The sequence below is a fragment of the Macrobrachium rosenbergii genome, chromosome 14 (genome assembly GCF_040412425.1).
Source record: "Macrobrachium rosenbergii isolate ZJJX-2024 chromosome 14, ASM4041242v1, whole genome shotgun sequence".
Classification (NCBI taxonomy): Eukaryota; Metazoa; Arthropoda; class Malacostraca; order Decapoda; family Palaemonidae; genus Macrobrachium; species Macrobrachium rosenbergii.
The window spans coordinates 24601241-24617115 of record NC_089754.1 but is presented as its reverse complement, the minus strand read 5'-3'; the positions used below and the strand labels follow the sequence as shown (position 1 = coordinate 24617115).

At 35.5% G+C, this 15875-nt stretch overlaps 1 protein-coding gene across 1 annotated transcript in view; it reads right to left on the bottom strand.

Annotated features, from left to right (window-relative positions):
• Positions 1 to 15875, bottom strand: part of LOC136845797 (uncharacterized) — a 150549-nt gene that overhangs the window by 66923 nt on the left and 67751 nt on the right.

Sequence of the window (15875 nt, the reverse complement as noted above, 5' to 3'; positions counted from 1 at the left end):
GGCATCTACCATGAAAAACCACGCACCATGTCGGTAAACAAAAAGACCCTGATAACTTAAAACACACACACACACACACACACACACACACACACACACATATATATATATATATATATATATATATATATATATATATATATATATATACGTATATATATATATATATATATATATATATATATATATATATATATGTATGTGTGTGTGTGTGTGTGTGTGTGTACGTGTGTGTGTGTGTATATATATATATATATATATATATATATATATATATATATATATATATATATATATATATATATATATATATATATATATATATATATATATATATATATATATATATATATATATATATATATATATATATATATATATATATATATATATATATATATATATATATATATATATATATATATATATATATATATATATGTATATGTAGAGAGAGAGAGATAAAAAATAGTACAATGAACACTGACTCATTCATATTCTAAAAGCTGAATTTGGAATGGCTTCTAAATGCACAAAGCTTCTGTTGTGTCAAGGCTCCAAAGGGCTAAACTGAAGGCTGCTCATCAGCAGAACGTCAACCACCCCTACGCACACATCTCTAATCATCTCTATCTTGCATGAATTTTTTCTATTCCTTGGTATGACGACCTGTTTCAAGACCCTTTTTACTCCACCTGTGCAATACTCGCGAGGTCTTTTTCGCCTCCTTCCCAGTAATTTCGAATTAAACTCTCTTCACCAGCCTATCGTCTCTCCACATGTTCAAACCCTCTCACAGAACCGTGATTCGTCATTCTATTATGCTAACCTTTTTATTCTTCCACTTATCTCTACATATATTAACCTTGCAATATTTACGCGACATATACTAAGCAAACAATTCATTTTAACAGCTTCAACCTTTTTCTCTCAGTTGTACTTAGTATTCAAGCTTTATTAACATAAAGGAGAGTGGGCTCGACAATCGATTCATATATTCCAACACTGGCTTCTATAGACCCTCTAAGCCTCTACTCAACCTTTTGCAAACGCCCTTCTACCTTCCTTGCTTCGCCTATCTGTAATTCACCTATTCTCTCATCATACCATCATCCGTTATTCACTCAAGGATATATTATACGAACCACTCACTGCATTCTTACACCTTCCACACCAACAACCAATGTACAATCTTCGCGGTCAAATAATAACAATTCCTTTACTGGCAAGATTCCTGAGTTGAATTCCGGGCAGGGGAGAATGCGATTTATGCCAGGTTTTACTTAAAATCGACAGTTTGCTAATATGAAGGAAAATTATCGTCGTAAATGACCTCACACACACACACACACACACACACACACACACACATATATATATATATATATATATATATATATATATATATATATATATATATATATATATATATATATATATATATATATCTTGGGCATGCATAAAACACATCGTTCGTGGAATCTCCACTTTTACTTTCGCCACACAGATGTAATTGTTCCTGAAGACCCCTTCCTTCCTCCCTCTGGTCAAGGTTACAACTCGCGTGACAAAGTAGCCATCAGGCGACCAGACGCATTTTCAGCACCGTCAACGGAGGGGGAGGAAGACCCTCCCGTCCTCCTTCCCTACCATCCTCCCTCGTACCATCTAACCCCATAGCATAGCCACACGATAACCGGCGCCGTGTCGAGAACGAGTCATGGTCTGTGCGGGTGCTAACAGGTCAACCGAAAAGGTCTGCATGGCATACCTGTTCCGGTTGTGACGTGTCATTCACTGTTCGTTTCTCTATGGACGGCTTTATTTCTTTACTTCATGTAATTATAAAACTTAGCTATTCCAAAATGTGAAGATAACGGCACACAAGCGTTTAGTCCTAATGGCCATGGAATAATGTTTCATGCTAAGATACGCAATTATTTGTACATGATCCGCCTGGACGTGTTCTGTATAATGACAAATCAATACGATTCACTTAATGGATAATCAAGTTAATTTTAAAAGTAAAGTTTACGAAAAGTGCATTCATTACAAACATACATCCAATAGCGAATCAGAAACTTATAGAAAAGGCGTCTTTATCGAAAGTGGGTCGTCCTCAGCCGTGTATAATGATCTCTGGCTGCGCGAGATTCTTGGACTCACGGTCAACTTCCGACGGAATAATCTTTCTTTCGTGAATGGCCGGATGTCGGAAGTCAAGGACGATATCACCACATCACGACATTAAGACATCTTGAGATGAGTCTCCATTTGTGCGGCAAAGTCATTTTCCTTTTATTTTGTTCTCATACCCATGAGAGATGTTAGCATTTTACGGCAACATCTCCCTGTGAGTAAATGAACGTAACTTGAAATTCTGTGGATGAAGAAATTCAAAAGACTATTTTAAACTGTTCATGACTCTGTATAGTTTTGGTAAAAGTCTTAACCGGGAAATTCGCTTAGGAAGTAAATGGTCAAATATCTAATAAAAAAAAAATACGTAAAGCCATATTAGAATGGTGAATATACATGTACAAACATTTTCCTCTTTTTACCTCCCATACCATACAGACTAAATACAAAGGATGGTTCTTGAAAAATTTAAAATCTCCCTTTTCTGCAAGTATTTGGAATGCAGTTACTAAACCCATGGCCTTCTCTCCACCCAACAAAGTTTGTTAACTACCATGTAATTAATTCAATGCTTAGTGTACCCAGCGCAAACTGTGTTTTAACAGGACGTCCATATTCTATTCCTGTTCATTCAGAAATAGAACTGGAGTTCTCTGGTTAATGCGGCAGTCTTCGTGAATATAAAGATTGCTATAGGTCTCCATTCGCCCAAATTTCGAAAGCTGGGGCTCTTGCTTGGTAGGCGAAAATGCTGTTGATCACACTACGCGGTCTCTCGATACGGTTAGTTTTGATGCCGAATCACTGCTTACAATTGTATCGCTTGTTAAAATAACAAATGTAATTTTAGATCATGTTGAATGTGAAAGGATAATCCCATACGAACTAAACAAACATAGTTGGAACTAATATATATATATATATATATATATATATATATATATATATATATATATATATATATATATATATATATACATATATAGATATATATGTAACACACACACATACTGTATATATACACAAGCACGTTAAAACGAAGAAAAAAAAATATATACGTAAAGCAAATTTATCATCTCGACCAATATTCTGCCTGTGTGCCGATGCGATGCGTCGTTTTCTGTAGAATAATCTCTTTTTGCTCTCCTTGAACTCTGGGAACTCGTTCACGGTATAAGACAAATCCCACGATGCAGGCAACATGAGTGACTGACGAGACGTCATACGGGTATGAACGCAGTCTTACTTTTGCCGATCATCTCTTCACAAAAGCGTCTCAAAGCATGGAGGTCGACGCTTTTTGCTTGGATTCTGTTTCCTCCTGCACAAGGCTTTTAGTCGGAGTTATATTGGACAATCCTTTTCAACTTTTATTATTATTATTATTATTATTATTATTATTATTATTATTATACAATCTGAAGCATGCATTCTTAGAAAACAGGCAGAGACACCATGCATTTACACAGTAAATTTCTGCAGAATACAATGCACAAAGATAGATGCCAATCAACGTGATAATGCGTTCATACAGCAAAAATAATTATAGTAGTACAGTACATATTGTCTTAATAATACTTGATAGTTCTTCGTTGGGAGAGAGTCGGTAGAGTTGTGGACCAGCACTCGCTAGGCTCGAGTTCTAGTCTCCGGCCGGCTAATGAAGAATTAGAGGAATTTATTTCTGGTGATAGAAATTCATTTCTCGCTATAATGTGGTTCGGATTCCACAATAAGCTGTAGGTCCCGTTGTTAGGTAACCAATTGGTTCTTAGCCACGTAAAATAAGTCTAATCGTTCGGGCCAGCCCTAAGAGAGCTGTTAATCAGCTCAGTGGTCTGGTAAAACTAAGGTTTACTTAACTTAATAATACTTGATACGGCAAAGAACAGCGATACCTAGTGAACATGAAATTGTGGCACGAGTGTCGCTGACGCTCGAGTACGGAACAATCAGGTTCTATGCATTTTGGTAAAAACTGGCAGTAAATGATTGTGGCGAATTAAATTAGTCGACTATAGCGGGTAGCAGCAATGGACGAGAACGGGTTGGAGATAACAGCTTTATATCACACTGAGTTCCTGAGAAGAATATGACTTCTGAAGCCATGCCCTTTAAGGGGATAGGCATGTGGTATATGTGTGTACATATATATATATATATATATATATATATATATATATATATATATATATATATATATATATATATATATATGTGTGTGTGTGTGTGTATATATATATATATATATATATATATATATATATATATATATATATATATATATATATATATATATATATATATATATATATATATATATATCGTGTGTTGAGGGGTCGAGACAGGCAAAACAATCTAGATCTAGATTACCTTCTGTATTAAAACCAAATGAATACATGAATGAAATAAAGGTGAAAAATCCAGACGGATTTACCTCCACTGGGTGGAGGTAAAGCTTCCTCCCCTGAAAGAAAATACATTGTCAAAATACTGTAGAACAGTTTAAATGTCCTGAGCTAGAAACTTTTACAGAAAAAAAAGAAGTTTATTGTCGAGAAATAGCGAAAAAGAACAAGTAACGGACAAAACACCTCTTTGTTAACTATTCGAGTCACTGGGTAGTTTGAAAGATCAAGGAATACTGAGACTCTTGATAAAATACTTAACTCTCGTGTTTACAGTTGTCCAGTAGTATGAGTATTTACATGGATAAAGTAAGAATAGTAATCAAAACGATAAATAAAAGTATCAGAAGCAGAACTAAGTGTCCTTAGATACACCTGTTTTTGTGAGGATTTGAAAACAAAAAAGGATGTTGGCAAAAGGACAAATACTGATTGTACATGTGATAGGTCTCCTGTCGCATTCAACTATCAAAATGACTTATTTAGCAAATTGTAACTATCGAAAAGGAAGCCCTCTCAGGTGGATACCAGAAGCTGTACAGAGTTGAAAAAGAATCAACTCACACTTAAAAAGAAACCAGACGACGAAGGGCACAACTGATGCAGACTAATTCTTGTTCCCACCGTAAAATATTAGTAAAAATAATTAAAGGCCCCGAGAGAAGTAAGTCACGAAGCAATAAAATATTGTCCGTGTTTCTTTTGGTCTATCCCGAGACTCTTCCCGGTCTGCACGAACAGCTTCCGAGATGACACAAGACAGAACTATTACTGAGGAAAGATGTGAAGGACCGGAAGGCAGTGAAAAAGCAACTTCAGTTGACGGAAGGAAATGCTATGGAAATTTATGAAGCAATGCTAAAAGAAACAGGGAAAGTGGCAGATGAAGACCCGTTAACTAAAACAGAATATAAGGGGGTATCCACTCGAAGAGTCACTGGTGATCTCGACATGGCCAGAGTTAAATAAATGTACACAAATAAATGTATAAATAAATAATATATAAGTATATTTGGTTGTTTATACATAGATAAACAGACAAAGAAGTACAAACTTTGATCAAATTACTTCTTTCGATATCTCTCCGTCTCTCCCTCTCATATAATGCACTAAGCGTAGTGCATTTATTATATATATATATATATATATATATATATATATATATATATATATATATATATATATATATATATATATATATATATATATATATATATATATATGCATATATATATATATATATATATATACACACATACAATCACATTCAGTACACCATAATGGCCGAAAGATACCAGTTCCTAATATTTACTAATGTGAACTAATAAAATTCTTCTTCCAAGGTTAGATTCGAGTCAACAATGGTTGGAATGCTATTATTTGTAAATTCCATGCACTAATTAGCGTATAAAAATACAATTACTACAACATAAACAGATAGATAGATAGATATACCAAAGAAATAAGTATACATGAATCATGTACATAGAAAACTACTGTATATCCTTATGAGAGAGAGAGAGAGAGTATTGCAACGGACAATTAACAGTGAGAAAAACTGGCACAGCGAGCAAAACTCCACCTAGATATAAGAAAGGTTACTAGAGCCCTGGAAAAACTCGACTCCCAGTTTTTCGTCAGAGTAGAAAGGTTCAATGCTATGGGAACAGAAGAACGAAAAAAAGAAAATATCGCACCGCCACGAGCATGATAAAGTAGAATAAAAACGTTATCCTTCACAAGGGAGGATTGGATTGTGATGTCGAGCATTGCGTTTTCTAGGAAGTGAAGTATCATCAGTCTTCGACATCGTGCTCACAACAGACATGGGTAGAATTTTGCGTCTGTTTTTGACAGAAAATTGTACAGATCTTATCTGTAGCAGATTAAGTGCTTAATAAACTCGCGTCTCTAACAACCCCACACACATTACATTATATATATATATATATATATATATATATATATATATATATATATATATATATATATATATATATATATATATATATATATATATATATATATATATAATATATACTGTATATCAGTGGCATGATATTGCAGTGACTGTGGCATTGCTTCTCAAGAGTCCCGTCCCTTCTGCTAGAGGAAACTTTCGCCAAGCATTGCAAGAAACCAGTTGATGGCTTGTAATAAAAAGCACAAAAAGGCCGTCCTTTAGTAATAAAACAGAATTACCAGTTTTACACACAGTACATACATGTATAAATATAAATACATTTGTAAAAATGTGTGAGTGTACCTTACCCCGAATTCATATTTTCTTAAAAAGACGATTTTTTCCTCTCATATACTTTTTATTATAGGAACTAAAATTTATCGTGTGTAAAACTTGGCAAAAGAGAAACGGATCTTTTGCTCTCAGTAAAATTACCATAATTTGCTTTCCCTTTCCTCCATGAATCTGACAGCTTTGCATAAAAGAGCAAGACAAATAGCGAGAAAGAAAACTTGATTCAATTTCTTTTTAGCGTTGTAATGATAATGGTGTTGAATAAAACGTTGGAGGAGGAAAGAAATTTTCTGTAAAAAAGGAAATATATTGATAAATAAGACATCAGTAACTGTCCTATCCACGCCACTCGCTTGGAAATTATAAAGATTACTATATTCAATTTTTATTCATAATGAGGATACACTCTTCGAGATCAAACCTAAATATCTTGAGCTTCCGTGTACTTTTTTTTATAAGTCAAACTGGACCAACATAACGATGAACGAACGAAGTCTTGCGCTAAATCAGTGTATATCAAAATGCAATTTTATCGAACAATGATGCACGTTCTCATGCATTTACAAACACAGTGATGTCAAACGTTGTTCAAAATACGCAAATTTGGTCGCAAAACAAATTGTTTTTGCAGTGTGAGTCTGCAGCTAGACGAAAGTGGTTGCGCAACAGTCTTAAGAGTACTTTACTCTTCTACTAAGAACAAAGGAAGCGATCTACGCTACTGTTAACACTGTAAAAAAAACCACTGACGTCAGCTGAAGATGTAACCAATTGCACAAGTAACACTCAAGACACTGGGAGTTAATAGAACAAATCTTAAGAAACGAAAACCTGTCATCAAGCAATAACCCATGCATTGGATTTTGAGTCACCAAACAAAGAATGAAAATCCTCCGTTATGAAATCCTCCGTTATGATGTCAAGCAGAATAGAATATAGAATTTAGGCCAAAGGCAAAGCGCTGGAACCTATGAGGTCAATCAGCGCCGAAAGAGAAACTAACAGTAAAAGGTTTGAAAGGTGTGACAGGAGGAAAACCTCACAGTTGCACTATGAATCTATTGTTAGGAGAGGGCGTAAAGTAAGATGGAAGAAAGAGAATATGAACGGAGGTAAAAACAAAACGAATGAAAGAGGTTGCAGCTGGGAGCCGAAGGGACGTTGCAAAGAACATTAATGCCCACAGTGCATCGCGCGAGGTGCACTGCCGCCACTAACCCCCTACGGGGAATACCAAGTACAAACAAGAGTAGTGGAACGCCCCAACCAGATCACGACATCAAGAGGCGTCTCCCGACTCTTGTTTACCGCCTGGGGAACGCGCTCTAAGGGCGAGAAAAATAAGACACCTTCACTCACACACACCCCTGCAGGTATGACGTTTCCTCCCATTTTCTATTCGACGTTCTCAGACACTTTTCTCCTTTTTATTTGCCGAAAAAGCTTCTACAGCAGAATCGTTCGGGGGTGCCACGCGTCAAGGTTGCGAGACAGGGAAAAGATTCAGGGCGTCCTTGGCAATCTTGACTTTAGTCATTAAATGAAGGTTTACTATTATTATTATTATTATTATTATTATTATTATTATTATTATTATTATTATTATTATTATTATTATTTCGGACGTGTAGCAATCGTCCGTAAATTTGTACACATTAGTGTATGAATTAACTGGAGGTTTATTATTATTATTATTATTATTATTATTATTATTATTATTATTATTATTTCGTAAGTGCTGCAATCGCCCGTGAATACGTACACATTAGTCAAATTAGGATTTTTATAGCGTTAGCACTTAATGCTATTTTGTTATTGGCGAATATTTATTGTAGTAGCTTACAGAGTACTGAGCACTTAGCCTACATTCTTCTCTTGGAAAACGTTCGTTCTAAAAGGGAGTGCTAAACGTTATTTGATCTGAAAGTAAAAAAAAATTATAAATTCTCTCTCTCTCTCTCTCTCTCTCTCTCTCTCTCTCTCTCTCTCTCTCTCTCTCTCCATACAGACAAGAGTTTGCGAAAGATACTGCCTAAATATTAGCGTCCATTGTTATCCAGATAATAGCAAATTTTCAAACATGGTTGTTCTTTGAACAATTGTTTTTCTTCCCACGGAACTCGTCAAAAAAATTCAGGGAAAAAATGTTGTCGTAACCATCATTATGAGCTTCTATCGACAAAAAGATACCATTACATCAAACTTCTTAGGTGTCAAAGCTACAAACGGAAACCAGGCCCAGTTGTACCATGGCCAAAAAATGTAGTTCGTACTGTGTGTACCGTTTCATGACGCAACGGTTGGAAGAACAATGCATGTGTAATATTTCATTCTCACTTACATCTTGGGAAAAAAAGTTAAGTATATCTTAGTTTAACCAGACCACTGAGCTGATTAACAGCTCTCCTAGGGCTGGCCCGAAGGATTAGATTTATTTTTACGTGGCTAAGAACCAACTGGTTACCTAGCAGCGGGACCTACAGCTTATTGTGAAATCCGAGCCACATTAGACGAGAAATGATTTTCTATCACCAGAAATAAATTCCTCTAATTCTTCATTGGCCGGTCGGTGAGTCGAACGCTGGGCCAACGGCGTCCTAGCCGAGAGCTCTACCCACCCTTCCAATGAAGAACTTACATCTTGGGAAGAAAATATATATCATGACTGTGGGTCCGTTTTGTACGTACGATTACTGATGTGTTGCTTGAAAATGACTGGGTCTTCATCAAATGTGGTCTCATTGGTGAATCATTTCACGCTATAAGACTGAAACAAAAATTTCTTTATGTTACGATAATTTAAGAAAAAGAAAAGCAGTCTTTACTTCTTGGAGAAGTAAATATTGTTTTATGAAAACGATTTTGTGTGCATGATGATGCCTACAATGCAGTATTGTCTACTTTTCTTCATTGCTTCGAAGCCAAAAAAAAAAAAATAAATAATAAAATAAAAAAATCAATGACGTCGCAACAGCATTCATGTTTCCTTCAGACCTTTTCAGCTATGTAAGAAAAGTTAAAATGCTAAATACATAATTATCTTTCAGAACTTCAGCGACTCGGTCACTTCCATTTCACCGATAATCACATTTCGTCCTGATATGAGTAATCAGAAGGTGCTAAACATAGATTGCATATTTCAACAAAGTAAATGTCGTATACAATACGTTAACCTTATATGAACCTGGGAAACACCTACTACAGTGTCCTCCAGAAAGCATGAGATGGAGGGAGTGCATCTCTCTCACCTACGTATGAGTACAGTACCCCTGAAAGAATTCGGAGAAAAACAATTAGCACCCAGTATCCCAAATACTTCTTCCTCGTCTAACAAAGGAATACACAGTACGCCCTGATCTATTACAAGCTGAAATTAACGTTCTCGGTAATTAATGAGAAAGGCAGCATTCCCCAACGCCTCGGCAAAAAGACGCAGGTGAAAGCCAGTGTTTATGCCCTCTAGTTAAAACATTTGCTGGTATTATGACTCATATCAATTAAGTTTCAGCAACAAAGCATCCGAAGTCAAGCGAAAGTACTGTGCCGCACGTGAAATTTGTGATCCAAGAAACAGTTGTCATATAAACTTCTTCCTCGTTCTTTCTATGAGTATATATATGTATATATATACAGTACATATATAATATATACATATATATATATATATATATATATATATATATATATATATATATATATATATATAATATAATATATATATAGATATATATTTTAAACTAAAGTAGTATCTTAACAGTTATGCGGTTTTTACATCACCACAAAGTGGTGGCTTTTATCTTTATTTATATATTCATCATGTTCCATATTTTCGTGATTCAGTTATACACACACACATATATATATGTATACAATTTATATATATTTATATATTTATATATGTGCGTGTAAGTGATTATAATAGGATCTGAGAGGGAACAGCATCAACCCTTCACATCACATGGCTTGTCAACCGTAAGCATTAATCTGACATAAATAAAAAGAAAACATTCATCTAAAAATATCAAGCATAACTGTGTGTGGTTCCAGTCAGCACAGCCATCCCGCTGCACTCTGCTTACTTACAAGGTAATGAAACACTGAAGTGATCAAGCGTTTGAATCTAAGGAATTCATGAGCTCTGAATCAGGAATTTTGTCCCGGTTCTATGCAGACAATGGCGGTTGGTTATTTTAAAAGGTAAGGCGATATCCTTGTATTTTTCTTAAATTTATCTCTCCTTGTCCGTTACGCCATTGTTTCCAAATGGCGACATGATGACGTAACTAGGCGCAGTTATAATCGACATTGCATGAATTTCGGTTCATAATGATGGCATTTTTGCAGCGTAAACACTAGACGTGCAAGACATACCAGGTTGAAATTGCAAGGTGGCTTTTGACTCATCCTTGAAAACAGGCCAGCGAACAATAGAAGATGCAAGTATAGTTGCAACATCAATTGTAAATTTGAGTCTGTTGTGGCAATTTCATGCCGGGCTACAACCGATACCGCATCTTATTCAATATACGGTTACTATACATTGTATTCAATTACATAACCTCAGCGGTGATATTACTCCACTCAACTTATCATGACAGCCTTCATACCGTAAATTATTACCTAATCATTGACGACAACATTGACGTAATGTAGACGCTAACGCATGTACCCCGGGCCAAAAAAGTTCTGGAGTGCTTTTCACGAAATTTTGTTGAACGATAAAGGGAGTTTATTCTCTCGGAGTTTACAATGAAATTTACAGTTTAAAATCAATCAACCGCACAAAGAATACTATTTAAAAAAATATCCATTAGCAAAAATTTATGAAACATTTTGAAAAAATCGCTGTGATAAGATGACAAGTGTCTAATGGATGACGAAATGTTAAGACCTTCCATCATTCTGTTACTATTATTCATTAAAATTTTTGCTACTTCAGTATCATGATGATTTTAGAAAACAAGACGAGGCGTGCGTAAAAACACGCCAAAAGGCCAACGATTATAGCGAGAGCGGTCTTCATAATGAGCAACAAACTGAGAGCAGTCTGCATAGCAGTAGCGAATTTTCTCTTACCCTCATGCCTGAAAGTTTAGAAAAGGCTTCAAAAGTTTTTGTTTTGGCTGTGCAAAAATTACACCACCAAATTTCTTCCTGAAATCTCTTACTTTCTACTTTAAGACCTTCCATTATTCTGTTGTTATTTTATTCATTAAAATTATCACTACTTCAATATCATGATGATTTTAGAAAAAAGACGAGACGGAGGAAAAATACGCTTCAAATCAATTTTGGTACCCTACCTAACCAGTCGTACTGATACCTATATGAAATATAACGATCTAAAGTGTGGGTAATAATTACGTGATATACCTCTTCTACATTTTCTTGTCTCTGCCAGCGTAGTTGGAAGAGTATAATTAAGTTTTCCGGCAATATATACATGTGTGAAAGAGATTTACCAAGATATCTCAAGAGCTGGAGAACACAATTCGACGAAGTACGGGAGATTTAATCTTTTAGTGACCCCTCTTGAAGTTATGGACTTTGGGAAATATCAACTTAATATTTTCGGCGATTTAAATGGTTCACAGTCTTAGCATCCTATTCATATTGCATATTTATTGTCTATGTATAATTTATAATAAAATAGTTCTTACATTGACGTGTTCTTGTATTCAGCACACAGTTGCCATGGTAGGGTGGTTGTCCAATAACAAATTATAGTTCTTTGTAATAATTATACCTTTTTAAAACATTTCCATACTCTAATTGCTAGGTACTGTACCTTTTGCCATTGCCTCTCCTCGGGTATTCATAATAACACTTTGGGTGCAGTCAAACAGACATAGGCTATCTGTACAAAAATAAATACGTGCATGTTAAGGAACAGCGAAGATCATTCATTCGATGATCTTGATCGAAAAAGAGAATTTGTATCTCGAGGGCAATATGCAAATTTAGCAAGTGAAGTTTCCTGAAGGTGAAGGGTGGTTAGCAGCACCCTCCCCCTCCCCCTCCCGTAACTCCACACCTTTGACACGTCACCTTAGGCGAAGTGGACTTTCTCCTTTTAGAACCAGAGAGTCACGAATGACAGGAGGCAACAAATATCTGAAGAAGATGATGGAGGAGGAGGAGGAGGAGGAGGAGGAGGAGGAGGAGGAGGAGGAGGAGGAGGAGGAGGAGGAGAAGGAGAAGGAGGAGGGGGAGGAGGAGAGAGAGCGCGAGAAAGAGAGAGGGAGAGAGAGTGGGCAGACATAATTATGTATCTGCCTATATATTATCTTTAATGTGAGATGTACACAGTTTCATGTATCCTGTTCACATGCCACACACACATGTATATAAATATATAAATATATATATATATATATATATATATATATATATATATATATATATATATATATATACATATATATATGAGCAGTAAATATTTCAAGAGAATAAAAAAGTCCGTTGTCTGTAAGTGACAAAACTTTATAATCACATATTATATTCACATATTATATGTATAATATATATATATATATATATATATATATATATATATATATATATATATGTGTGTGTGTGTGTGTGTGTGTGTGTGTGTGTGTGTGTGTGTGTATTTAGAGTGAGAGAGACCACAATGATTCTAATTATCTGGACATTTCTTTGACAATACGTCACAAGAAAACAGTGGCAACACTCACTAATTTAGGCCCACTTTTCCATCCCCCAACGCATACGTATTAATGTCACAACCGACAGATGGGCGTTTGGCGAGAAAGACCAGTTTTAAATACTAACTGCATTCGTCTCTGTAATGCATTCACTTTCTCCTCCTATGTGCAATTGTGTTTAGGTTGATTTTCTGCATTCTGTATTCATTTGGCAGTTTTCTCCTCGTGAGAGAAAGGACTCAAGAAATTGACAATTTTCGTTTACCTGCGCATTATTTTAGCGAGTCAGCGTGGGCTGTACAGTACACCTACGCTTATGCTAAGAGAATTTTCTCTCGCCAGTTTGTGACGCTTTCTCACGCCCACGATAAGTTCAAACAAAAAGTGCACTTTAGTGGTCACAAATATCGTATAGCAAGTGGCTCTACACCAATTCTTTCCTTGTTTTATTTAGCTTTCTACTCTTTTCACACCATCCATGCGGGCGGTTATTTTCCTCGCACAGCATTTGTTGGTTGGCTGTGCTTTATCCAGACCTCTACAGTCCACCCAAGATAAAAGGCTCAATGGTCACGTGACTATCAAGGTGTTGATAATATGAATTATGAGATATATGTACATGTACATTATATATATACAGTATATATATATATATACATATATATACATATAAACATATACCTATATATATTTGGCCATACATATATATTTATATATGTATATATATATAATATATATATGTATATATATGATATATGTATGTGTATATATATATATATATATATATATATATATATATATATATATATATAAACTGAGTGTTTGAGTGTACATACCCGCACGCGTTTGTGTGCGTGTGGGTGTGATCATAAATGGTATCAACGACATCCGTCTGAATCCACTTTTCCTCAACAAGGGAGCGCATCAACAACACCAGCAAAGCAGCCCCACTCAGGAACAACATGAACTAAAGCGGCGATGAGGGCATCAAGGCCAATTTGCGCAGAGCATGCTATATACCTCAACGGAATAGTATAATAAACAACGCGCTCAATTGTTTGCTTCCCTGTAACAATGGTCCGTTGGGAAAAACACAAGACACAGGCTCATGGTGTTAACTTTCCCCGAAGTTTTTCTCGCAAGACATTTCCTCACAGGGAGGCGGCGGCGCTGCTGGCATCTTGCATTTTAAAGGGCAAAGAATAATGATAAGGATTAGGAAGGCATCAAAACCTACACCTATTTGCACAAGAAATCAAGACCAGTATCCTTTGAGTCCCCTATCAAATTTACATTGTTGATTCTTACATTACAAGAACTGTCTTTTATTCTTTTCCGTTGGGATTTGTTTTTATATTCTTATTGCAGAGAAGATAGTCTGCTTGATGGTGAAGCCAATGTATATTTTACATGATTTCATTTAAAATTAGCTCAAAACAAAATCCCCGGTTTTTCATTTTATTTCCAAAATACAGATAGTATATAGCCTTAACTATCAGCCTAGTGTCAAATTCATGTTTTATTTTTGCACGATAGTCAACCTGCAAACCATCTATGTTGCTACGACAGACATGACATTGTCAGCCCACACCTTCCATTTCTTTGAACTCCAGATACCAATATGTATAATATGTCACCACTCGTTTCCAACTCCAGATACCAATATGTATAATATCTGTCACCACTCATTTCCAACTCCAGATACCAATATGTATAATATGTCACCACTCATTTCCAACTCCAGATACCAATATGTATAATATCTGTCACCACTCATTTCCAACTCCAGATACCAATATGTATAATATCTGTCGCCACTCATTTCCATAGTAATACTGCTGCTATTAAGACTAATTAAATCAGCAACAATACTAATAACAATCATAAACACGACAGAAATAATAAGACTAAAGACGCAAGAGGAGAGCTGTGTATATCCTCGTTATAATGTACTGAAAGGGGAGGAAATTTCAAACAAACAAGCCATATATAGCCACAAAACACTTTCCTTTTGATAGCCTCTTGCGGATGAAGGAAACACATGCGTCGCAAAGAGGCACTTCCTTTAAAGTGAGAGAGAGAGAGAGAGAGAGAGAGAGAGAGAGAGAGAGAGAGAGAGAGAGAGAATCCGGTACAACAAATTCCTTGTGTAAGTTGAACCGGACCCTTAATGAGTGCTTGACATGAACTTACTGTCCAACTAATACCATTTCCTTCACATTCTGTTTCATGTCATTAAAGCAGCTGTTAATGATGCAGTTCCCTCGAAGTTATATTTTTCATTCGGGCGAATGGCAAAACACATAAAAAAAATCCTATGTAATAATAATGTCATTTTACATTTTCAGTGCGCACTACTTGAACGGGGATAATGATAATGATGGTGAACTTTCCCAACAAGGT